The following is a 27,452-nucleotide window of genomic DNA, read 5'->3' on the forward strand; positions in this document are numbered from 1 at the left end:
AAACCACTATAAGCACAGTAAAAAGTAAGACTTCACCACCAGTTGAATCAGATGAAATCACACTCCTGAAACAACATGAAAAATTGTCGAAAAAGGAAATCAGTAAATGGTGGGAGGAGCATTCGCTCCAGAACTATATTGACGTGAAGAGAATACCGAGAGGTTTAAGGATATTAACCACACCATCTTTTGAGGAGCAGGATCCCGAAATGTTGGAGGAGTCGGGTGTTGCTACTAATTCCTGTTCAAAAAACCTATTGGGAATACTGGTGAAAAATGCTGGGAATGACAAGATAAAGATCTTGATCAAAATAGCTGAAATAGAGAAGAAATTAGACAGTATCAAACTGAGTGAGGACAGTGTGAAATTGAAAATGAACATTGAGAAAAATCTCATAACCTTTGAGGAAGAAATATAGCAGAGAAAACAGCGTAAATTCCTAAGAGATAAACAGGATTATGAGAATGGTCGTGTATATACATTCGCCAGACGCTTTGACCAAATGAGGGTGCAGACTAAAACACAGAAGATGCCCACCATCGGCAATAGAGCCGGAACCTCCAATGAATATTCTACAGCCTCAGAATCAGATGTCACCGAAAATGAAAATGAAGAACCACCAGTTCGACTACATTTTTTAGAAGAGATGCGCTTGCTCTGTCAAGATGGAAGGACAAACAAGCAGACTGGAGGAGGCAAAACACGGGGACAAGCACAAGGAGGAAGACAAAAATGAGGAGGGGGCAGAGGGGCAAACAAACCGACAAAGAACACCTCAGGGAGATCACTGCGCTCTGGGAATTAAAGGGAAAGGCCATAGAGACAAGTTTGCAAATGTCGATTGTCAACCTGTCCGAACACGTTCTAACTGAGTCACAACGCTCAGCACTAAGTTTGGGTCTGAATTTCTGTCTTGCACCGGAATATGATTATCCGCAAACCAGGATTGATTTTGATCAATATATTTGAGAAATCAGATTACGTAAATTCTTCATGATTAATCCCATCAAAGAGAAACAAAGAATTGCCCAAGGAGAGTGGACTGAATTGACAAAGCTAGATTTGGATACTTTGTCCACTCTCAAGTGCCTTCAAGAAGGGGGTGATCCAGCCTCTGAACCCACCGAATTAGATCTGGGTGAATTGGATATCAACATGGATTAGTACAAAACTACCAAGCTGAAACCCAAATCAAAATGTGTACCACCTGTTATAACAGGAGGTTCAATAGAGACATTTCAAAGTCTGGTGATAGAAGATCTGAAAAAATGAGACTCAAGGAGGCGAAAAATTATATACCCAATATAGGGAAGGAATACACAAAAGCCCTGAAAGAACTGAACCTCCTGCCTAATTGTATTATCAAGGCATCAGATAAAGGCCGCAACATTGTACTTATGACTAGAGATCAATATGTGCATGAGGCCAATAGACAACTCAACGATAAAACTTGCTACGAAAAACTAACTGAAAGTCCAATGAAGGATTTGGAATTCAAAGTACAGAACTTCCTTAGAAAATGGTCAGAAGAAGGAATGCTGGAAGATAATGACATCAAATTTCTACAAATCCCACTCCACAACACCAACTATATATTTCCTTCCAAAAGTACATAAGAGTATTTCTAAGCCTCCAGGAAGGCCCATCTTCACACTCACAGGGTCACTGCTAGAGAATTTGTCTAAATACATCGACAAATCTCTGTTTCTTTTCGTTGTAACATTACCCTCTTATTTGAGAGATATGAAATATTTTTTGTCCAAGATCAATGAACTACCTTGTGATTCAGATTTCTTACTGGCCACGATGGACGTGGTTTCCCTATACACGTCCATCACACACGAACAAGGAATGAAGGCCTGTACTTACTATCTGAATACTAGGTCCTTAAATTACACTAAACACTCGGAATGATCATTTCTATGATTCACCTGTGTTTGACCAATAATTTATTTCTATTCAATCAAAAGTACTATTGACAGAAACAAGGTACTGTGATGGGTACGATCTTTGCCCCTTCGTATGCAAACCTGACAATGGGGTACTGGGAGAAATATGAGGCTTGGAAAGAAGGCAACAAAAGGTTCACAAACAAAGTGATCATGTGGCAACGCTACATTGATGATTTATTCATCATTTGGAAGGGCACTTCTAAGGAATGGATGAACTTCGTGGAACAGCTAAATATCAATGAATTTAACCTTAAATTCACTGAGACCCATAGTCCCAAAGAAGTAGTCTTTTTGGATGTCACGGTCCAAATAGAAGATGGGAAGATCAAAACTAAAATGTTTCGGAAACCTACGGGAGTAAATGCCCCATTACATGCCAACGGTCCCCACTGCCAAAATTTAATTTGGAGTATTCCATATGGCGAGTTCATTCGTCTTGGGAGGAATTGCTCTGAACTCAGTTCCTATGATGAAGAAAGCAAAATTACAGCATGGGGTTTTTAAAAAGAATGTGACCCCAAACAAATCATTCAGAGAGCCTATCTCAAGGCACTTCAAAGTGAGAGGTCCCCATTACTATTGGATCGCACCAATAGGATATTGAGCACGGATAAAGAAGCGACAACTCGTCTGATTTTGACGTATGGACAATCGGCCAAATACATCAAAGGCATTATACGTAAATATTGGAATACATTGGTAGTAGACACGGATCTGAGACAAACATTGGGTGAGCATCCCAATTTTTCTTTGCGGAAGTGCCAATCCATTAAAGATAAATTAGTGAGTAGCTTTATGCCACCTGACACCACTCCCCATCAGCCAACATGGCTGAATTGCAGGAAGAATGGTTTTTATAAATGCAGAAAATTCAAGATATGTAAATATGCGGAGGAGTGCAGTACATATTCACATCCTATACTCAAGAGAACCATTTCTATTATGGACAGAATTACTTGTGACTCAGAGTATATTGTATATGCACTTAAATGCACTTGTAACAAATGGTGCATAGGGGGTACTGAGTGCAAACTAAAGATATGCATACAACAACATATCAGAGCGATCAAAAAGCAAGACTATGCATACCCAATAGCAAAACACTTTTGGGAGAAACATTAAGGGAAGTTATGTGACTTTTCGTTTATTAGATTACAGCAAGTTAACATTGGACCCAGGGGAGGAGACAGAGAAAAGCTGTTGAGACAACCGGAAACGAGGTGCATCATCGATTTTGAGAGCAAGTTTCCATTGGGACACAACATTGATGAGGAACTTTATACTTTCTTAGGCGAATAAAACACAAGGTTATCTTATCGCCTCCGCAGTATACTGTGAAAATTAGAACAATGGTTGTTCATTGATTACCTGTTTACTCTTTCCCTTCTTATTCTCATATTTAATGAGGGTTTTATCACTCCCTTTGATGGACATCAATTGAGAAACTGTTTTATGTAATTTTCAGACACTGGTTACCCAACACCTATATACAATTACTTGCCTCTTTCCCAGGCCCCCCCGCCCTAGGTGAAATAACGGTTAAAGCTAACAGTACAATATCATCTTTGATTTTGGTAAAGTAATGCTGCTGGTGGTCCTATAGAGTCATCATGCACTGTGTACAAGATTAAAGAAACGCCCACTGAATATATGGTAGAGTCCTATACCATATTATCGATGAGATATGATGCATTAACCAAGGTTGCTCGCCATCAATTTGTTAACAAGCACTAGTCACTTTATGGTATCCTGATACATATTTTCTCGATTATCTGTAATTCCAATGAATCCCGTTGCAGTGCCATGGGAGAGATACATATCGAATGCACTATGCATTTTATAGTATGGACCGAATGTAATGCATATATGGGGCAAAGTTATACATATTTTAGATGAGACACACCAGCATTCCTCTGCAGTTCAGGACGTTGTAACTTCATAATGATTGGGACATTTATTTGGGTGGAGTTCCAATTATGTACATGCAGCATCCGATGGCATTGAAATGTCACTAAGACGGGAACTATTTTTATAAAAACATTGGGTATATGCACATATCTGAATGGACGAGCCTTTAGTCTGTTCTCCTGTTTAGCTTAAATGACATGCTTTGTAATGAAACCAGTCCGAAATGGTGGGCGGTCTGGGGGAGCAAGCATATTGCACTGTGTAAAGGATTGTAGTCCTATTTCTACTCTGACTACTATTCAGAGGGTGAAAGGTTTAAATACGGTGCCTATTTGGGCTGTAATTCATGTGACCAAGCTATAAGTCGTAACGAAACGCGTCATTGTCATGGGATTTTCCTTTTTGGCTGGGCGAGGGCTGGAGGTTTCCACATGGACTTTTAGCATTTGTAAAATAATAAAGAAGAATCTTTTAATTCGAACCTGGCTGCAGTAAGTTTTGTGAGAACGTAGGATTGACTTTTATGTTGGCACACAACTCCGGATGTGCGGCTCAAAAATGCACCGTGAAGGCGGTGCGGAGGATTGTGAATATATATATATATATATATATATATATATATATATATATATATATATATATATATATATATATATATATATATATATGAAAGGAAACTTTGTACCGTAGTACGTAGAGACGGAATGCACTCCAAAGAGCAGTTCAAAAGTACAAGTTTCCTCTGAACACCGAGTCCAAGACATCACCAGAAGTTACCAGGCAATAAATATTGTTTGCATTTAATATTGCAATGGTGGCATTAGGTATTAATAACAGTGATTCAGAATATGCAGCACAGAAACAAACTGCATGAGTTAAATCTAATGTTACAATTCAGTGTGTGTGTCTAATTCCCCATTTCATTCCGCCTGGTGTTGCCATTAACTCTCTATACTATTAAAGGTTTAGAACCTTTCCATACTGCACTAATGGCAGTTAGTTGATAGTCAAATACATTAAGATGACACACAATTAATATAGTGTCCATCGATTTTTTTAAGTAAAGGAAAATGGGGCATGCAAACCACCTAGACTGAGGAATGTAAAATCGGAAGAGGACCACCTTAATAAGCAACAAACGGTCTGGCTATGCTGCCTCTCATCTGTTTCCATGCAACGTAACAGCACAGTATTAACTGTTAGGCACGCCCTGCATGTACAAAACTAAACACTTATTTTGAGAGTATATAGGAGGCTCATAGCACTGTAGTGCATGCAAATATGCTAAATAGCTGCCAGATGATGATAAAGTGCTCAGTGCACACAGCAGCCAATATACCCTACATATACACAACTAAAACATTAGTTATCAGTATATATGTAAGGTTAAAAACACTAAAGTGTGTGCAAATATGCTGAGTAACTACCATATGGTAGAAAAGTGCAAGTGCAACATAGCAGCAATTATATAAAGTGCTTAGTGCATACAATAATCCCTACCTAAAGTGCTGGTGCAATCAATTTACAGCGCATATTAAGCCTCAATGTATATCTCATAATTCAAAAATGTATACAATCAACATATTCCAATATAAAAATACTCTAAAATCTATGCAATTGATGTATGTAAGAGAGAATTTTAAAAAGCCATTTTAGCTCTATGTTAAAGCAATACAATTGCACACCCAAAAAGAACAGTACGATTAAAATATATTTACAGACTGAAGTAACACTAAAACCTATAAATTGATTCAGTATAAAGTCTATCATAAAACTTGATCTTTCGTTACCAAACAATTCATAAGAAAAGCAATTCCTTCTGCTAAATATAACAACCACTGCTGTACTAATATTCTTAAACCTCTTAAATGTTTGTAAGACAGTCCCATAGAAGCTCACAAAAAGACAAGGGGCCTCATTACGACTGAGGCGGAATGGGTTAACGGGATCCGCTAAAGGAGGCGGACCCGTTAAACCCGTTCTGCCTCATTACAAGCTTCCCTCGCAGCACCCGGTAAGTGATGCATGGTCAAAGCAAGCGTCCTTAGCGGGTCCCGCGAGGGGAAGAGGAAGCAAACAACGGGCCGCTCATAATCGGCCCATTGTTTGCTCCCTCTCCCATTCCCATTGAGCCCTATGAGGGCTTAAATGGGAATGGGGAGATCTGGCCCGGGGTTCCTGAAGGGAGGAATTACCGGGCCCCCCAAACTCGGAATGGCCCGGTAATTCCCCATTCAGGGAACCCGAACCCGGACCCGATTTTGGCGGCAGCCATACCGCCAATAGAGGCATGGCTACCGCCAAAGTCGTAATGAGGCCCAATATGTTCCCAAAAGTATAATGATTAGTAATATATGTAAAATAATTAAAGACTCCAATAAGGTATTTTCTCAAAATGTCTGATCGCATGATATATCATCTCATGGAGGTCATCTTCAAGTACCCAGAAACGTGTAAAGTTCCTCATCGAGATTGTGTCCCATTGGTTTTTTAGTTTCCAGATCTAAAATATATTTAGTCTCTAGTTGGCTTAGGAGGAGCTCCTGATTACCTCCTCTGGGTTCTTTTTATTCTGAGTGTATGCCAAAATAGGCAAAGCCATCCAGCTTTCCTCTGTGTTTGTCTTGAAAGTGTAGTGCCATAGGTTATGACGGGTCAACATTCTTAATATCTCTTATATGTTGAAGCACCCTCGGTTTTTATTTTCCTATATATAATGCCCCAATATGGGTAAAGGATGTTCTATGTTCCCAGTGCTCTCTGAGAGCTCTGAGAGACATTTTTGTATGCCTTTTGGTAAATTGCATTATGGTATTTGCAGTCTCCTAGTCAAGATGGGGGGGGTATGATGGCACAATTGTTAAAAAACATTGCCTAATATAGTACTATATGGATTTATAGATTTGAGTGGCACTTTGGTATATGCACTTTTCAAGTTATCTTTATAAAGTAGAATATTGTTCAAAACCAGATTTGGGGTCAGGGGGGGAAATGATGAGAGGGCAAGTAAGTTATGAGTATTTTCCCAGGATGTGGCAGTGCTGACACTGGTGCAATACTTTCCCCGGACTGTGGTTTTTTTTCAGGGCACACGTAAAGGACACATGTGGGTGGACAATATAACTTTTTTTCAGAGGGCGGTCGCAACCCCTTGTTGTTTTTTTAAGTTGGCAAGCTTGCTCAAGTTTTTGGCTACCAGGATTTTACTAAGGTTGTCATGTTCACAGTGCAGATGCTTACCCACAAAACCACAAGCACTTGCATGATATTGGGCTTTTGTTTTCCAGGGAATATTTCAAGGTTGGCAAGCTTGCTCAAGTATTTGGCTACTAGGATTTTACTAAGGTTGTCATGTTCACAGTGCAGATGCTTACCCACAAAACCACAAGCACTTGCATGTTATTGGGCTTTTGTTTTCCAGGGAATATTTGACTTCAGATTGCTTTGTTTAAAAGGTGTACACCTTTTATACGTTGTCAGTATATTTATTGGAACATTTACTCTTTTAGGTTATTTTTCTGGTGTTCATTGCTATTTTGTCTTGCACACCTTTTTCTTCAGCAAAATCAGCCTGTGATTGATGAACGTCTTTGAGCGATGCATGGCAAGTGTATTAAAATATAGAGTGGGCATGCCCAAAGGCCATGGTTGGTGGTCTGGTAGTGTTTTAAAATGGACAGTGGGCATGGCCAAAGTCTGTGCCTGCTGGCGTGTTCTGGTAGTGTTCTGAAATGGACCTTTGGCAGAGCCCAATGGCCGTGGCCACTCCGAGTGGTCTGGCAGGTGTTTAAAAATTGACAGTTCTCAAAGCCTGCCATCTTTTATACATAACAATAGCACTGCCAAAACAAGTCAAAATTAGTCTGAGATTGATGAATATCTTTGAGCAGTGGGTTGCAAGTCTTTTAAAATATGGAGTGAGCACGAATCGGCTCATAGTGTTTTAAAAAGGACAGTGGGCATGCCCACTGGCCAGGACCGAAGGCCATGGCTAGTGGTCTGGTAGTGTTCTAAAATGATGCCATATATGATGTAATACGGTTGTCACCAGTGATGTCATCAGTGATGTAATCTCTGATGTCATCATTGTGGTCATATGTTGTGCAATAGAGGGCGAGTTGTTAAGGCGGCTTTTCCTTAACTGTGTGCTGAATTTCAAGGGTAACTGTGTGATGATGTCATATCGATAAGAGGATTTGTCAAATAGTGCACACCAGAGAACCCAGGTACTTGCAGCTGTGGAAAGAGGTGGGGTCCTATCCTTAGGGCCAATGGGCCTCATTCCGGGTTTGGAGCTAACCATGGAGTAATTAGCTCCATGGTTGCCTCCGAACCCGTCCCAAATCCGGTATGGTGAATGGAGTAATTACCGGTCCATTTCAGGGTTGGAGGGACCGGTAATTCCCCATTCACCTTTTGCCCTTCCCCATTCCCATTTCTGCCTCATAGTGCTCAATAGGAATGGGGAAGGAGGTAATTACGGCACCGTAAATTACGGTACTGTAATTACCTCTGAGGTACCTTTGCGGGTCCCGTACTTAACTCCTGCTAAAAGCAGGAGGTAAGGAAGGACCCGCAAAGGGAACTCGGAATACGGAGGTAAGGGACTACCGGCATCGGCACCCTTACCGATGCCGGTAATCCCTTACCTCCAACCTCGCAATGACCCCCAATGTGTTATTATTAATCGTGATGTGCTATGGGCTCTCTTCAAAGCTCAATGATTGGTATGAGTAGAAGGGGAGGGGCATGTGAAGAGTTTAGCCCAGAATATGCCTGACCGTGATGATGGACATGCCAGTGATGTATTAGTCACACGATAAACACGCACATGTATGCATACAAACACACACACACACACACACCTACTTTAACTCACTTTGAATGTTTGAAGCTAGAGTGAGGATGCAGAAGGTATTCTTAGGGGGGCTGTGATTCTCTGTGGGTTCACCAGACATCAAGTGTATTTTTTAAAGAAAATGTAAAATCTAAGGTTGGATGGCGAAAAAAGGGAATCAAGTGTGATTTCGTTCTTGGCCTTGTGCTCTATCTCCTTTATGTGCTAGCAGAGGTGCACTTTTAGTGATGCGCGCTACGCGTGCAAATCTTACGCAACGAATCCGGTGCGTGCTAGTGCCCAATATCGTCACAATCTTACATTTAACTGATTTTACAATTGCTTACAGGCAAGTTAAAGACATGCAAGTATTTGTCAGAAATGAAACTTAAACCTAGTAAAAGTCATTGCACATTCAGATGGGTTTGCAATCCGATGACAACTAGAATCATCGCTTATGATTCTGGCTTCAACCAAGTGTTTACAATTTTCCCGAAAAGGAATCTAGTCCAATGATTTTCAATAGAGAGCTGATCCTTATTGTTGGGACTGCGCTATAAATGGAGTTGTGTTTGGCTCCAGCTATCTCTAACGCCTTTGCAGACAATGGGCTCATACACATAACTCGGGCCCGCCCCCTTTCTGAAATTGGCAGATGTGTTCTGACTTTTTGTGAGTTGTAAAAATAATCTCTGTTGCCTACTGCATTTCTATCACTGATATTTAATCTTAATTCTTATTATCTTTAAATGACTTTTTTGGCTAATGCAAGGCTGTAAAACACTTGATTTCTGCAACTGCAAACTACTGCCTTCTACAGAAGTGCACAAAAAGTACATGAAATATAATACTATAATTACAGTGTCTACGAAGCCAAGCATCCCATTAAAGTGGGTTTGTATAGTAAGTAGGCATTGTAAGGAAGGACGCAGGTGAGACCTTAATGCACTCTGTAATATCCATTCATGGGCAGCATTTTCAAAACAAAACAGGGTAATTTAGGGGCAACCTCTCAAACAACGGTGCCACTATTTTAGCATAAAACGTAAAACGGTGGGAGATATGCTGACGTCTTCATAGCAGAAGCTGATAAAAACCTTAGAGAACGCAGGTTTTAGGAGCTGGAACATTAATTGTGCCAGAGACATTCAAAACAATGTGACGGTCTGCCGTTTCAAGCAGGTAAAGGCTTGCCTCACACCATGAAAATACGTCCATCATGTGCGAAACGTTGGTGAGTGTCATGTTCTCACCCCAACTGCATCTTCAGTTTGAATCGGAGCAATCTGATTGGCCTGGGGACAACGTGTATTTTTTGAATGGCTCAAAATACGAGTACAGTCGCCTGGGAGCATTAAAACACAGTGAGGGGGAAGAAACAGCTTAACATGCATTTTCAACGACGAACACTTCCAATTCAGATTTGATAAATGCATGGTAGCCTGAAGAAATATATATATGTATATTTTTAATTTGACAGAGTTGTGTCTGATAAATGCATGTACTATGTCTCAATTCCCTCGGTAGTATTGGTCAATATACGATAACAGAGAGCCAGAAGTTGAACATATAAAATACATCCCCTCCCAAAAGCATGCGAGATTTCTAACTATAATATATAATTACTGAGTCTATTCTGCAGACATTGGCATTACCGGATAAAGTGCCAGTAATGTGTGCCCATTTCCAACTCACTTGTTATGAAGCAAGAAGGCACATGTGTGTGAGAGGGCGGCCTCTCCTTATTAGGACGGAAACACAGATGCCAACACCTATATCGGCCATACAGTCTCACCTCCGCATAATATGTCCGTATTTTCATTGTTTGACGTGCTCAGATAATATTCAATGTTTCCTAGTGAGGAATCAGCGATGCGTTTCCTGCTATCGCAGGGGAAAGCATATACTACTCTTGAGCTGTGGTCATTGTTGGCACTGTAGGGTAAGGTGACAGAATAAAGTTAGCATGAGTGCTTACATAGTTGTTGTTTGAGTTTGTTTAATGGCCCTGATTTAATGCATTTCTGATGCATCAGTTATACCTCCCAAGGAAAGATGATTCAACATCATATCTCTGATGTAATTTTTGATGGCTTAACGTTTTTAGTTTTGGCTATTAGGTGGTCTGTGCCACCTATCATCTAAAACTATGGCAATGTGGTGCAGCTAGGGAGAAAGGGCATATGAGGGCATGCAGCTTGTAGGCGTTTGGTTATGTGCTCACCCATTGACTGCCCATGGGCATGGTAATCCCTATGGCCATACCCACCCAATCCCTGCCCCTCTCTGCCCAAAAAACCTCCTCATGGGAACACTTTTAGATCCCTTTAATCAAGCGGTACCATCAAACGTTGCCCTCGACGTGCCTGTCAGTGTTTTTTCAAAGCAGTATTCTGAGAGTTAATGACTGATTTGGCATTGTATAGACACTACTGGTGTAATACAAATGTTTTAACTAGGTCTGCCTTCATTCATTTGATTTATAATCACTATGCGTGTCCTTCACTGAAGTCCTGTTAAAAACAAGCATTTTTGCAAAGCCAAAAGTTTTGGCTTGTGTATAAGTGTTAGGTATTTGCCAGACACTGCTATTAGATGCCCAGGTACTCACACAATGTTGCAGCTGCTCCCATTGATGGCCAGTTAATGCCTTTCGCATGCATACACAAAAGCCCAAACTTAATGCTTGTTGTCCTTGTAAACAATCTGTAAAGGTAAGTTTAGCCAACACAGAAGGCATTTCACCACGTGGGGTTGTCTTCGATTACTGACAAACGATTTGCTTTCGATTTGACATATCTGCTCTCTGAAGGATTCAGTAACTGCTACGTGTATCCCTTTTCCCAGCTCGGAGGGCTTAGTGTCACACACAGTGGAACTCCATTTCAGACGCATAGTCCTTGCACGCAGCACAGTTAAAAACAAGTCTCGCTCCTTTGTTCAGTCATGACTAAACCTTACGCTTAAAATGTTTGCAGCCTTACTTCTGCTGTGGATACAATACAAAATACTGTATATTTTTTCGTTTCACCCAGTATCAATAACGCAGTTGGCATTGATAGAAACGAGCGATGCCATTACTGAGTCATATAGTAAAATGCTACTCTATAATGAGCTGCAGCTTTGCAGACACTGTGAAAGTAAAAAAAAAAATAAAAAAAATGAGGTTCTATTTTTCCTTAACGCCCAATGTAGAAATGATACTGGCATGTACGATCTTTAAGACTTTCTTAGACGGTTAAACTGTTTTTTTCACCAAGGCGCACAGACTAGGTGATATTACCATTATCGTTAACGGTTTAACATGTTCCTGATCATCCGTTGAGGGCCACCGCTTCAATAAGGACAAAACATTTAACATCTCAGATTAGAGCTGCTGTTGGAAGTAAACCAGTATTCGGAGGGCTGTTGCTTGAAAATGTGCTGAAATTCTGTTTTTTAATATTACAAAAACCACCCAAGTCTCTTGTGAGTATGAGTAAGGGTCAGGCATTTCAGAAGTATGCTGCATGGAAACCATGTCACGTTGGGTCACTACCGTGGGACAGAAAACCCCAATAACAATAAATAAACCCACAATGGTAATATCTGACCCAGTGCTCACGTTTTAACACGTTGGCCAGTGCATGAACTGACTGGCAGGCAGAGTTTCCATATATCATCTCTTTGGAGTAGTGATTTTTGGTACTGAAGAAGTGCAGGAGTAGGCGATCTCTCTGGAGTTCAATGGATCCTCATTTCTGTATTGCACAAAAACAGAAGCAACATATTTCAACATTGGGATTCCACATATCTTTCGGGAGTTTAATAACCCCCCATTGTAAAATTATACAAAAATGAACATTTTCATGCATAGATCAACAACTGTGAGAATCTCTATTTTTTGAGAATCTCAAAATGGGTTCTGCAATGACTTATATCTATGTAATACATAGATAGAAGAGATGTGTATGTCTATGGAATACATACACATCTCTGGTGCTTGATTTGTTTACAGGGAAGTATCCCTAATCTAAAATCCACAAACTGCGACAAAAAACAAGCCGCTTTGAATTTGAATATGTTGTTTTATTTAAGATAATAATTCAAGGATTTAAGGAGGACCCCTAACTTTCAATGCCGGGGAAGTAATCCACACTATTTGACTGAACACAGGCATCTTCTCTACAGAAAGGAAAACACACCCTGCCTACAGTTGTCTCATGTTGTTTTCATTCCAATTCTCACACATCTCCATACATATATCTACAAAGATAAATCACTATTCTAGAAAATAGAATAAAACATTGGCATAGAACTTGACATTTGGTTGTTATAAAAAGCAGATCTTCAAATAAAATTTGAACCAAAACAATTAACTTGATAAGTGTTGGCATCACATAAAGATATTGGCTCAATATGCAGTTAACTTGTTCCATTACTGATTCAAATTTAAATGATGGATAATATCTGTGACACACTATCGCTTCCTAGCGTGTGCATAGGTGCACAAATGTGTTTGTGGGGTTAACCTGGTTACAATTATTTTCAAAAATTGTGTTAAAGAATTCTATTTCTTTTTTAAATGGTGGGACAATAGCAGCCAACTCCCTCATTGTTCTCTAGGACTTAAGTTCACCATCCCAAAACCTCAGTTCAATTTATTCCTTAAATGATAAATTTCAATTACTTTATTGACTATGATAGACCCTGTTTACAAAGGTTTGTCATTCTACCCCATTTGGGATGTCTAAGGCTTCCAGACATTCCAAATGGCTGGTGAACATCCTTATTAGGGGGAGGCTAAACAGTATTCCAGTTTCACAATCAAAAAGCACAAATGCCTGATACTATATGTTCCCTTGCAGTGACATAGCTTGTGAACAGGGCTCCCCAGAGAACTTTTAATTATTATCTGGGATTTTATTAATTCTTGGGAAATTTGTCTAAATAATTTGAGGTCATTGTACTCAACTTGATGTGCTTTTAAAGGCCCATGGCAGGTAGGGACATGGACCCTCTAATGCAACACCACCATAAAAAAACCTTCCTTTCTGTCTGTCTAACTGTCCACAAAATCCCAATTAGGTAATTTGGTACTATATTTGGAAATATGTCTGCCTCCCATCTGAAAAAGGCCCTCTTAAGAACAATTTCTATCAGCGACTTCCAGTTATCATCACAATCTGTTTCTCTCTGATCCGGCAGATTCTCTTGCTTTTCTGTTTTCCCAAAAGGTTCCACTGTTCTTATGCATTGGAGTTTAAAAACCCAGCAAACACAACCCATGTAGCATGATTTGGCACTGAATTTTTGGATTGGCCAGCACCTGTCATTGCCTCCCTTCACTTACTCACACCCCCGCCCCAAGCTCCTATTGACCCATTGAATTATCTGTGCCAGAAGGAGATGTGCTATTAAACTACATTTTTCTCAGTAAAGCCTGCAACAGCGAGCAGTTTCCTGTCACTTTTTATTATCTGTTTAACATGATTGACTTGATATGCCATTGTAAAGACATTCTCAGCTTGCATTATGGAATGGAGACATTACATTTAATCAAATAATACATAGCAGTTCCCTGCATTATTCCACAGTGGAGAGAATTCCAAATGTGGAATTAAGTGAAAGCGGATTACTTTATAATAAAATATAAATTCAGAATTTGAATTGCCAAAACAACACACAAAGCCGCACATACAGACTTACCTATATGGTGCGTTGGAATCCTTTCAGAAAGAGCACTTTATTGGCGGGTTGTTACTTTGGAGTCATTGGACAAATCTTCAAAAAACCTTCCAAAATTATATGGACAAGATTTATTTTGGTATGTTTCAGGGACTCATTGTTAGGCGGAAACCTGTGCAGCTCCCTCTGGGACCACTGCAAAAGATTTAGGACTACAGGTGTTGCGATGAACCCACTTGGTAGCAGTCTGTACCACACAGATTCAATTGGTAGCTGTGGCTGAGCAGTCAGACTTCTCTCAAGAAAAGTTGGTCAGTATAGGGAACATACAAGATAGGGTAATTCTTCGCAGCAAAACGAGTAAACACGCAACCAGGCTTTAGTATAAAGATAGCAAGTTATTTATTAATAACAGAACATCTACGGAAAATACTAAAGCGAACCACGGCAAACAAATCAAAATACAATAACTCTGCAGAATGGAATAACGCTCAATCCCCGAAAACACAATATCGACAACTCTAGGTCCTACGGCACCACTTATTTTCAGACAGAGGTGTATACCTCAACCCAGATGACACTCGAATATTTAGTGAGGAAGGGAGAGAAGAGATAGGCAGGTAATGAAGTCAACACGGTTCGTACTGAAGCAGGACAAAATGCAAGGCAAGAAGGCATTAATCACACTAGATCATACAGTTCGGCGGCCAGGCCCACTCGGTGAGAGGTATGGCACGATGTCCTGGAAAGTCTCTATGGGTGATGCGTTCAAGTCTCAGTTAGCAGTTTGGTTAGAGACAGGTGGAACCAGTTCAGAACAAAGAGTGAATAAAGCTTGGAGGCAACCCAACGGAACGGAGAGGAATCAGATACCTCACACGGACCGATCGATAAGGGAAGCCAGGCGGTTACGGTACCTTGTTGTGGAAGACCACTCCAGCGGGGGCAGTTGTTCCTGGTGGTGGATGCACGACGGGTCTTGGCCAAGAGAAGAGATGCTCTCGTCGTCGAAGAGAAGATGTCCGGTGCACCACCAGGGAAGAAACCAGCCGCGGAGGGCTTCGTCACAAGGCACCACCTTTCAATCACGATGCCGGAGTAGTGGCTATCCGGTTGCCGGGTGCTCTGCACGGGCAATTCGACCACTGCGTCCAGGGCGATCAAAAAGCACAAAGAAGAAGAAGACTGGTTGTTCCCACCAGCCAGGGAAAGAGCCTCTCTGGCAGGGAGATCTCTTCTGTCGTCGGGAGATTGTGAGACGGTTCCGCAGGGCTCCACCGGAGGTGTCGTCGTGCAGGTCGGCTCAGCGTTACCCTCGTCGGATTCTTTAGGTCCAGTGGCGACGTTTTTGAGATCCAGTCCCAAAAGCCCTGCTTTTATGCAGACGTGCCCCATTCATTCAGCCTAGCTTGTCAATCAATACATGCTAAGTGGTGAGCGGGAAGGCTCACCACCTGGGCCAATCATTCCAGAGTGCGACCTGAGTTGGCAAGGCAACTCGGTCCAGGGTGCCTAAACCCCCTCCCACACCCCTGAGGTAACCCAGACAGAATGGCGCCACTTTGGAGGGTCTCTGTCCAGAGGCCCGCCAAAAGTGGAACAAAGGGCTCAACCTTTGGTTTAGGAGTCACAGAGAAAAACACAGACGCCATTTTACAACCCGAGTTCTGGCAGAAAATACCACTCGATAAACCTATTTAAGATAAGTAGATCGGTGGTAGGTTGGAGATTAACGAAAAACAGTATCAATCTTCAACAATGGGACGAGTCCCATAGGGTTATGCTCGCGGTCGAACATAACAAGTAGTTTCCACTGCCACCAGCCAAAACTCGACGAGGAGGGACGGGACAGTGCCCCCTCGAGTAACAGATCCAGGAGTAATCGAATTACCCCTACTAGCACGTCCACAATAAGATGGTTGGTACTAGTTCTGTTAGCAAATTTAGGTCTAGTAAAGCCAATGGTGACTTTACATGCCCGGGGAGACGGTAGTCAGTCCCCGGGTATGGAGTCTATGGTGGGGGGACCAGCTAGGGTGCCCCCGTGTCACGACACGTAGGGTGCGGAGTGACACACATAGAAAAACTTATGAGACCCTATGGAGTAAAAGACCCCATAGCCCATCAAACACATTGACAACTCAAAGGAATCACACACATACATGTCCAAGAGTGAGAGGAAAAGGGTCACACTCTTGGCAGGATGGAAAAAACAAACTCCAGAAATCCAGCAAAGCTGCTGGGGGACTCACTAGGTTAGGAAATTCAGCCTAAACAGAGAATTCTCCCTAACACTCGCCCCCCCCAGACTAAGGGACAGGAGGATTTAATCCACTCCTGGATGAATCTCATACCTCTAGTCGATGATATACATCCTAGAGAGACCATCAGCATTTTAGTGGTGACACCCCGACCTGTGCTCAATGGTGAAATCGAACCCTTGCAGGCAGATCGACCATCTCAGTAGTTTCGGGTTTTCCCCTTTCATTTGCATTAACCATCTCAAGGGTTGGTGGTCAGTCTGAATAACAAAAGTAGAACCATACAAGTACGGCCTAAACTTCTTCAGAGCCCACACGATAGCAAAGCATTCTCTTTCGATTGTTGCCCACCTTGTTTCAGGATCCTTCAGCTTGCGGCTGATGTAGCAAACGGGGTGCTCCCTACCTTTCCCATCCAGTTGACTGAGTACGGCACCTATCCCTACATTGGAAGCGTCTGTCTGCACAATGAAGTGTTGGCGGTAATCAGGAGCTCTGAGTACTGGGGCTTGGCAAAGAGCCTTTTTCAGGTTTTCAAAAGCCTGATTGCACTCCTCGTTCCATTTAACCTTTTTTGGAAATTTGGGCGAGGAGATGACATTCAGTGGAGAAGCTATGGTCCCATAGTTCTCTATGAAATTCCTGTAATACCCGGTGAGGCCTAGGAAGGCTCTCACCTGAGTCTGAGTAGTCGGTGTTGTCCAATTTTGCACAGCTTCAATCTTACTGAGCAAAGGCCTTATTTCTCCACCGCCTACCTCATGCCCAAGGTAGACTACCTTACCCTGTCCAATTTGGCATTTACTCGCCTTTATGGTCAGATTGGCTCGTCCAAGAGCCTGCAAAACATCTCTCAGGTGGGTTACATGTTCGTCCCAGGAATTGCTGAACACTGCTATGTCATCCAAGTATGCCATGCAGAAGTCCTCCATCCCGGTTAGAACCTGGTTTACCATCCGTTGAAACGTAGCAGGTGCATTTTTTAGTCCGAAAGGCATTACCGTAAACTGGTATAACCCAACGGGGGTAGAAAATGCAGTTTTCTCCTTGGCATGGTTGGTCAGGGCTATTTGCCAATAGCCTGACGTCAAGTCAAATGTGCTGAGGAACTTGGCGGCGCCAAGTTTATCCACCAACTCATCTGTCCTTGGCAAAGGGTGGGCATCAGTCGTGGTGACTGCGTTAAGAGCTCTATAATCCACGCAGAATCTAAGTTCTTTAGATCCGGCCTTTGGTACTAACACAACTGGGCTAGACCATGGACTAGTAGAGGGCTCTATTACCCCGAGATCAAGCATCTTGCTGACCTCGCCTTTGATGTGGGTTCTTACGTTTTCTGACATGCGATATCCTCTGCTTTTGACAGGCAGACAGTCACCAGTGAGTATCTCGTGCTGGCCCCAAGGGGTCAAGCCTGGTGAGAGCGAGAACAGAGAGGCAAACTGATTCAACATAGACTTGCACTCTTCTTGTTGCTCGGGTGTCAGATTGGAGGAGAGATTTACTCCTTCAATTTTTTCATCTAAAGGTAAGCCTCTGAGGAGATCCGGAAGAGCTTCACTCTCTTCTTCTTCCTCGGTCGATGCTAGAAGCAACGCTCCTACATCAGGTCGTGAGACATACGCTTTAAGTCGGTTGGTGTGAAAGACTGTCGGAGCCTCCTTGGGGTTGCCCAAGTCCACCAGATAGTTAACCTCGCCGAGCTTACCAACTACTCGGTAGGGTCCCATCCATTTATCTTGCAAGGCCCTCTGCCTTGTGGGGATCATAACAAGAACAAGCTGGTTTTGAGCGAACTCAACCATGTTAGCCTTTTGATCGTGCCAGTGCTTGATCAATGCTTGTCCAGCTTTCAAATTCTCGCTTGCTTCTGTCATCAGGTGCGACATTCTCCTCCGGAGACCTATCACGTAGTCAGTCACTCTGACTGGCTTGGGGGAAGGAGCACTCTCCAACCCCTCCTTAATCAGGGCCAATGGACCTCTGACGGGATGACCATAGAGCAGTTCGAAGGGAGAGTAGCCTACTCCCTCCTGAGGGACTTCTCTATAAGCAAAAAGAAGGCATGGCAATAGAAGGTCCCACTTACGTTTAAGGGGTTCTTCTAGAGCACCTATCATGCTCTTCATGGTTCGGTTGAACCGTTCTACCAACCCATTGGTTTGTGGGTGGTAAGCCGTTGAAAACTTGTAAGTTACCCCGCAGGTTTTCCACATGGCTTTCATGTAGTGGGACATAAAATTTGACCCCCTGTCAGAGATAACTTCCTTAGGAAATCCGACCCTAGTAAAAATACCAAGGAGGGCCTTAGCCACAGCCGGAGCTGTAACAGTCCTCATAGGAATTGCCTCAGGATACCTAGTAGCATGGTCTACTACAACAAGTATAAACCTGTTGCCTGAGGAGGTTGGAGGATCAAGGGGACCAACGATATCAATCCCTACTCTCTCAAATGGGACTCCCACAACGGGAAGAGGCACTAACGGTGCCACATTCTTGGACCCAACCTTACCAGAGGTCTGGCAGGTATGGCAGCTTCTGCAGTGTTTTTCTACTTCGGCCCCCATCTTTGGCCAATAGAAGTAGAGCGAGAGCCTTTCCTTAGTCTTCTTGAAACTCAAGTGACCAGCCAAAGGAATCTTGTGGGCTAACTGCAAGAACTGTGGTCTGTTCTCTTGGGGTACTACAAGGCGTTTGTAGTCTCCAGGTGCAGACTCGGTCGGTTCACTATAGAAGAGGCCATCTTCCCAGTGTAACCTATGTTTCCCAGGCTCTTGCCCTTCAGCCTGAGTTTCTGCCTGACGGCGAAGACCTTCCAGAGTTGGACATTCTCTCTGTCCCTTACTGAAGTCCGCCCTGCTGGGTCCACCTTCTGCCAGTAACGACTGCAGCTCAGGATGGTCAACAGGATCCAGATCTCCAATGAGTTCTTGGCCTTCCATTAGCTCTTCTTCAGAGTCTAATTCTACCATACAGGGTTGTACTTCCCCCTCAGCCTCAGCTGGAGGTGGAGTTACGGGTGTGACGTTGGACAACCGCGGGGAAGTCCGTATCGGCTGCATTGGAATGTGGGCTGTTGGTTTCGGTTTAGAGGTTTTAGGTTTCCCTTTTACTTCGGTGTTCCTAGAGACAGCGGCCGCCATTTCCAATGGAGCAGGAGTGATTTCTTTCTTCATCATCTCCCCGAGAGTTCCGCGCAGGGTCCTCTCTCTTGCAGGTCTGGTTAGCTCCTGTAACCGTTTACTAGGAGGTCTGGGAGTATGCGATACAACTCCGAGAGTTTTCAAATCATTACCCAACAGTACGCGTCCTGGTACCTCACTCTGTATGCTGACAGGTATCTTTACAGTCATGTCGTTACACTGGAAGAACTGGTAATTGGGGAAGCATCTGCACAGGCCCTCCAGCTAACTTGGTGAGGCGTTTGGGTGCCTTAGCAACATCCTCAGCCTGAAAAAACGATTTATCCACCACAGTTATGCTGGCCCCAGTGTCCCTAATGGCAGGCGTCTCCTGACCATTCACCTGGACACTGTCCTTATAATACTCTTTAGTATTATCGGGGATAGAATTATAGACATCTAAATTCTGTTGTTCCCACAACCCCAGAGATACTAAAGAAACGCTGGCTGAGACTCCAATGGGTTCGTCAGCTAGCAGTAGAAAGTTTCCACTTGCCATTTGGACTTCCTCCTCTGGAGCGAAGGCTAAGGAGACAAGCTGGACCCCTGAAGGTTTACCCTTACATCTGGGATCTCCTTTCACGTGATCAGTCGAGCCACAAACAAAGCATTTCCCGAATGCTTTCTGGAATGGTGGCTTGTTCTGACCTCCTTCCGGTTTGGCACCAGAAGACATACTATTCTGCTGTGGTTTTCCCGGTGGCTTACCCTTCTGGTTTTGTTTGGGGCCCTCTTTGGAATGTGAGTTATTCGAATTCTCCTTTGAGTCTTTTTTAGGCTATTTTCCCCCGTCCTTTTTCTGAGTTGCCCCAGAATCCTTGTGAGTAGCCCTGTTGGCAACCCACAAGTCAGCAGCCTTAGCTAGAGCCCTGGAATCTAATTCCTTCGAGTCAGCCAAGTGCTGTCTGAGCTCGGGAGAACAGGCATCCTAAATCGACTCCAACATAAAAAGATTTCGCATACCCTCGTAAGTGTTAACTTTGTAACCCTTAATCCATCCCTCTAAGTTTTTCAACCCTTCGACTCACCCAGGTAGCCCAAGGGGTACCATCATGCTTTTTGAGGGTTCTAAACCTCTTAAGATACTGGGAAGGGGTCTTCCCGAATCTAGCTATCAATGCTAGTTTCACACTTTCGTAATCCGTCTTATCCACCTCCCCCAATTCCATTACCACATCAGTCGCAACAGGAGGAAGCCTAGAGAACAACCAGGGAAGCAACGCATTCCCGGTGATGTCCTGGAGCCCATGATTGTATTCAAACAGTTTCAACCAATCCAACACATCCAATCTCGGTTCGTACATACCCACTAATTCCTTCGGCATCCGGGGTCTTTTGGGACTGGAGCTCCTAGAGGAACCAGAGGAGAGAGAAGCATTTTCCATAGACAACTTTTTCATTTGTAACTCATGTTTAAGCTCTATTTCCCTGAGTCTTAACTCAGCTTGTTTCTGCTCAGCCTGGACATTTAACCGTTTATATTCTAATTCGAGCTTCATTTTTTCAAGTTCAAAATAAGCAGGATTACTTGTGGGACCTGGTATTGGCCCCGTAGGCACAGTTGGTAAGGCAGGTAGAGGAACAAGTGAGACAGTTTCGTTAGCCTCGCCGTCCTCGTCAGCCTCTTCATCGCTATCATCAGAATGACGATTTAGATCAACACCATTACTGTTATCTACAGTTGCTGGAGAGTTTGGTTCCTCTGAACCAGTACCCAGACTTTGGTTCGCCAGCAATCTCTCTATCAGTTCTAACTTCTTGCCTTTTACAGGAAGATTCTCTTGTCTACAGAGAGCTCGCAGACTCTCAGTATTTTTATCTGACAAAGACTCTTGGCTGTAAATTTCCATCGTAGACATGTTTTTTGAAAGTTGCTTTTGTAACGTTTTGTGGTTAGTCGTCCTACAGCGTCGAAAAACACTCTAAACTGTATGCTCGATACTAATCCCACCGCTGTACACCAGTGTTAGGCGGAAACCTGTGCAGCTCCCTCTGGGACCACTGCAAAAGATTTAGGACTACAGGTGTTGCGATGAACCCACTTGGTAGCAGTCTGTACCACACAGATTCAATTGGTAGCTGTGGCTGAGCAGTCAGACTTCTCTCAAGAAAAGTTGGTCAGTATAGGGAACATACAAGATAGGGTAATTCTTCGCAGCAAAACGAGTAAACACGCAACCAGGCTTTAGTATAAAGATAGCAAGTTATTTATTAATAACAGAACATCTACGGAAAATACTAAAGCGAACCACGGCAAACAAATCAAAATACAATTACTCTGCAGAATGGAATAACGCTCAATCCCCGAAAACACAATATCGACAACTCTAGGTCCTACGGCACCACTTATTTTCAGACAGAGGTGTATACCTCAACCCAGATGACACTCGAATATTTAGTGAGGAAGGGAGAGAAGAGATAGGCAGGTAATGAAGTCAACACGGTTCGTACTGAAGCAGGACAAAATGCAAGGCAAGAAGGCATTAATCACACTAGATCATACAGTTCGGCGGCCAGGCCCACTCGGTGAGAGGTATGGCACGATGTCCTGGAAAGTCTCTATGGGTGATGCGTTCAAGTCTCAGTTAGCAGTTTGGTTAGCGACAGGTGGAACCAGTTCAGAACAAAGAGTGAATAAAGCTTGGAGGCAACCCAACGGAACGGAGAGGAATCAGATACCTCACACGGACCGATCGATAAGGGAAGCCAGGCGGTTACGGTACCTTGTTGTGGAAGACCACTCCAGCGGGGGCAGTTGTTCCTGGTGGTGGATGCACGACGGGTCTTGGCCAAGAGAAGAGATGCTCTCGTCGTCGAAGAGAAGATGTCCGGTGCACCACCAGGGAAGAAACCAGCCGCGGAGGGCTTCGTCACAAGGCACCACCTTTCGATCACGATGCCGGAGTAGTGGCTATCCGGTTGCCGGGTGCTCTGCACGGGCAATTCGACCACTGCGTCCAGGGCGATCAAAAAGCACAAAGAAGAAGAAGACTGGTTGTTCCCACCAGCCAGGGAAAGAGCCTCTCCGGCAGGGAGATCTCTTCTGTCGTCGGGAGATTGTGAGACGGTTCCGCAGGGCTCCACCGGAGGTGTCGTCGTGCAGGTCGGCTCAGCGTTACCCTCGTCGGATTCTTTAGGTCCAGTGGCGACGTTTTTGAGATCCAGTCCCAAAAGCCCTGCTTTTATGCAGACGTCCCCCATTCATTCAGCCTAGCTTGTCAATCAATACATGCTAAGTGGTGAGCGGGAAGGCTCACCACCTGGGCCAATCATTCCAGAGTGCGACCTGAGTTGGCAAGGCAACTCGGTCCAGGGTGCCTAAACCCCCTCCCACACCCCTGAGGTAACCCAGACAGAATGGCGCCACTTTGGAGGGTCTCTGTCCAGAGGCCCGCCAAAAGTGGAACAAAGGGCTCAACCTTTGGTTTAGGAGTCACAGAGAAAAACACAGACGCCATTTTACAACCCGAGTTCTGGCAGAAAATACCACTCGATAAACCTATTTAAGATAAGTAGATCGGTGGTACGTTGGAGATTAACGAAAAACAGTATCAATCTTCAACAATGGGACGAGTCCCATAGGGTTATGCTCGGGGTCGAACATAACAAGTAGTTTCCACTGCCACCAGCCAAAACTCGACGAGGAGGGACGGGACAGTGCCCCCTCGAGTAACAGATCCAGGAGTAATCGAATTACCCCTACTAGCACGTCCACAATAAGATGGTTGGTACTAGTTCTGTTAGCAAATTTAGGTCTAGTAAAGCCAATGGTGACTTTACATGCCCGGGGAGACGGTAGTCAGTCCCCGGGTATGGAGTCTATGGTGGGGGGACCAGCTAGGGTGCCCCCGTGTCACGACACGTAGGGTGCGGAGTGACACACATAGAAAAACTTATGAGACCCTATGGAGTAAAAGACCCCATAGCCCATCGAACACATTGACAACTCAAAGGAATCACACACATACATGTCCAAGAGTGAGAGGAAAAGGGTCACACTCTTGGCAGGATGGAAAAAACAAACTCCAGAAATCCAGCAAAGCTGCTGGGGGACTCACTAGGTTAGGAAATTCAGCCTAAACAGAGAATTCTCCCTAACACTCATCAAGCATTGAAGTGGCAATTTACAAGAGAGGTCCCAAAATGAGTGTTTTCACATATATTCTCACTGGATATATTTTTGCACTTATCTACAGAAAGAAAAGATGTATGGATTTGTGATAAACCTTTATAGAGATCTTGAGTATGGTCTCAGAAGTGAACCTTTTGCTGCTCAGTGTAAATTCATTCAGTGTTTTAAAAAAATATGAACAAAATTCCATAAGTGTTATCTTGGTGCTCCCACTGAATTCTACATCCCACAAATCATTATTTGGTCACTCGATTGTCTACTTGAGTTTGGATCCACAGACCCTTCTTTGAGGAACCCAAGACTACACCTGCTGACACTGTAAGGACAACCAGATTCAATCTGATTGGGGGCAAGAGGTGAAACAATGTACGAAACAATGCCATTGTGGCCAATAGATTTTTAGATTGGCCTGGCGTGGCCCTGTCCATATTGTATGTCTCTTAGGGTATACCATATTTAAAGAGGGTGAAAAGCAGCATAGGGATACAGTATGCCAAAAAATATGAAGCAAGTCCATTTGGGCCCAGTGGTCAGTGGGCCAATAATGCCCTATACATCACATCTAGGTCTGTCAGCAAAATGTGTGTTTCATGAGCAGGGTGGTGGTGACCTATGTGAAACCATTAGGTTCAGTGTTTTGAATTGACCTGGCTCTAGGTTAGACCCAGTGTCAAACGTCTAGGAAATGGGATGGTTTGGGTCAAGGTCACTGCAGGAGTTTAGGGGGGTATTTCTGAAGTCCATGCCCTGAGTCCACAGTGGACACTCCAGGAGGTGGAGGTCTGTGGCATGGCTGTTGGCCATATCCTACCCATAGGGGCACTGGAACATATATCAGGCCACAGCAAGTGGTTACTTTGGGTGGTTATTGAAGGTTTGATGCATGGTCTTCAGCCATGTCCCAGTAATAGGGGCCCTATCCTTAAACACAGGCTGCAACTACTTAGGAGCAAGTGAGCACCTGTCCATGGCCAAATTCAATGAAATTTTGCCAGTATGCCACACTTAGGGGACTGCAGGCCAGGACCAAATGTCCTGCTCTGGGTCCCAATGTGTGGCTTTGTGTCCATGGGTCAGGCCTTCCAGGCCTGTTGAAATTAGTCACTAGTATGTCACAGTAGTTTTGGGGCACAACTAAAGGGCCTGTCACAGTCAATGTAGACACTGAGAATGGTCAGAGGAGAACTAGGGTTTCAAAGGCTTTGGTCATGCCCAGTTGGCCCGTTGAGTGGCTCTAGGGTTCTAAGGCTATGCCAGAAAGGCCCATCTCTGGTTAAATTGTGGTGTCTCCGGCAGGGCTGAAGTACTGTTTTGGTTGAAGTTGCCACTCTTCACAGTCATAGGCCATACTCAGTAGGAGCATCAGGGAGGACAAGGTTTTAGATGAAGGGCTGAAGGCCCTATCTCATCAAAGAATTCACTCAGCATGGCTGCAGGCCAAACCCAGTGAGCTCATTGCACAGTTTGGAGTTAGTTTTCCACAGCATGACAGCAGGCCCTGCCCTGAACAATGTTGCCATTGGGCATGGGCACATTTCATGCAGATTTGGCCTACTAGATGGATTGGGCTTATCCAAGACAAGATCAAAGACATTGCTGTGGCATATTAGCCAAAAGGGAATTGGATGTTTTGGTGGTTCACTGATCCAGTTACATTGGAGTGTCCTTTTGAAAGAAGTCACTGGGCAATGGAGAGTCCTACCACAGAGCTGGCATCCCTGTCCCAGTCTAAATGGACACTTGTCATGCCTTGGACAGGGGTGATGGGCCATGTTCTAGACAACACAGCCATTGGGCAGGGACCCAGGCCATGCCCGATAGACTGAATGGCTGCTGTGATCTGGGCAAAGGGCCCCCTGGGAATGATTGTAGGCCATGTCCAGTGTGTACTGCTGCCATGATATTATGTATAATAAAAACAAAACACTTACAGAAACATCTTTATTGGAATGGACAGTATGGTGAGGTTTCCCTTAAAATAACCTTTGACAATTAATAAAATAAAAACATTTTAATTTAAAGGGTGTTATGCTATGTTTACTTTTCCATGACAAAACATAGAAATTCAGAACCAAATATTTCTGAAAGGGGTGTTATCGTTCCAAAACCACAAAACCCCAAACATTCAACACTTGGAGTTTTTAAAGGAACCACAACTGCAACAGCGCCAAGGTAATACAACCATAACCCAGACATGGCCATGCATTGCTCATGATGCCACATATGACAGCACAAACAACAGCCATAAACCCACTTCCAACATGAAATGAGTAACAGAACACAAGTGAAGAAAAATAGGAGTAGCCCATACTAGTTTGGTTCCATTTAAATTGTGAGAGACAACACATAAAATGCACCTTAACATCTGTAAAAATGAAAGTGAAAACCACATTCCCCAGGGTTATCGTCAAGTTACGCTTCTTTTACAATGATGGTTGCACAGTTATGTTTCATTCAGAAACCATAACTGGCAAATGTATTGAGCTTCATGGTTTGCCCTGTAAACATAATGTCCCTTTAAGAAAGTATTTTCACTGAAAAAATACATATTTATATAATTAAAATGTACTTCAAATGGATGAACATTTGGCCCGATGTTGTGTCCTAGGCCTAATGTCTCATTCAAAAGATCAAGAAAAATGTGGATAGTTATTCGACTCCACATCTGGTCAGGCAAAATGAATCGCTCCTATACTTTGAGGCTAATTGTCTCTCATGCAAACATCACACCAATGAATGTATTATTGTAGTTTTGAATTGAAGTCATATTCCACATTCCTTTGCCCAGTTTCATTTTGAGATTCCAGATTTACTCAAACGGGCAGGAATATGTTTCCAAAAATGTGGGACCTCCTCTACTGTGAATGAACATCGCTCAAATAACCTGATATATGAGATGTTTCTCACTAAAGAGGGTCTGCAACCACATTTCATCCCACTGTACCTTTTACAGAAGAGACATGTCCATTTGCATATCAGTCTCGTCCCACTCACAAGTGTAGTCCACAATCAAAATGCTGAGTAACTCGCCTCTGAACAAGAGTACTCTCAGAAACCCCAGACATGTGTTTCAACCGTGTTGAGCATCAACAATTAGGTGAAGCAGAACCTCTCTAACCGTGAGGAGCAAGGGATCTACATCTGGATTATCCTTAGTAATTTAGGGTTAACCCCCAAGTTTTACAAAATGCATAAAATGTGGGAGCCCCTCTACTGTGAATGAACATCACTCAAATAACCTGATCTATGAGATGTTTCCCACTGAGGAGGGTCTACAAACACATTTTATCTCACTGTACCTTTTACAGAAGAGACATGTCCATTTGCATTATCAGTCTCATCCCACTCACAAGTGTGTTCCAGAATCAAAATGCTAAGCAAATCGCATCTGAACAAGAGTACCATCAGAAACCCCAGAGACGTGTTTCAGCCTTGTTGAGCATCAAAAATGAGGTGAAGCAGCACCTCTCTAACCGCAATGAGCAAGGGGTCTACATCTGGATTGTCCTTAG

This window comes from Ambystoma mexicanum, chromosome 3p (genome assembly GCF_040938575.1).
Source record: "Ambystoma mexicanum isolate Mex_15411 chromosome 3p, UKY_AmexF1_1, whole genome shotgun sequence".
NCBI lineage: Eukaryota > Metazoa > Chordata > Amphibia > Caudata > Ambystomatidae > Ambystoma > Ambystoma mexicanum.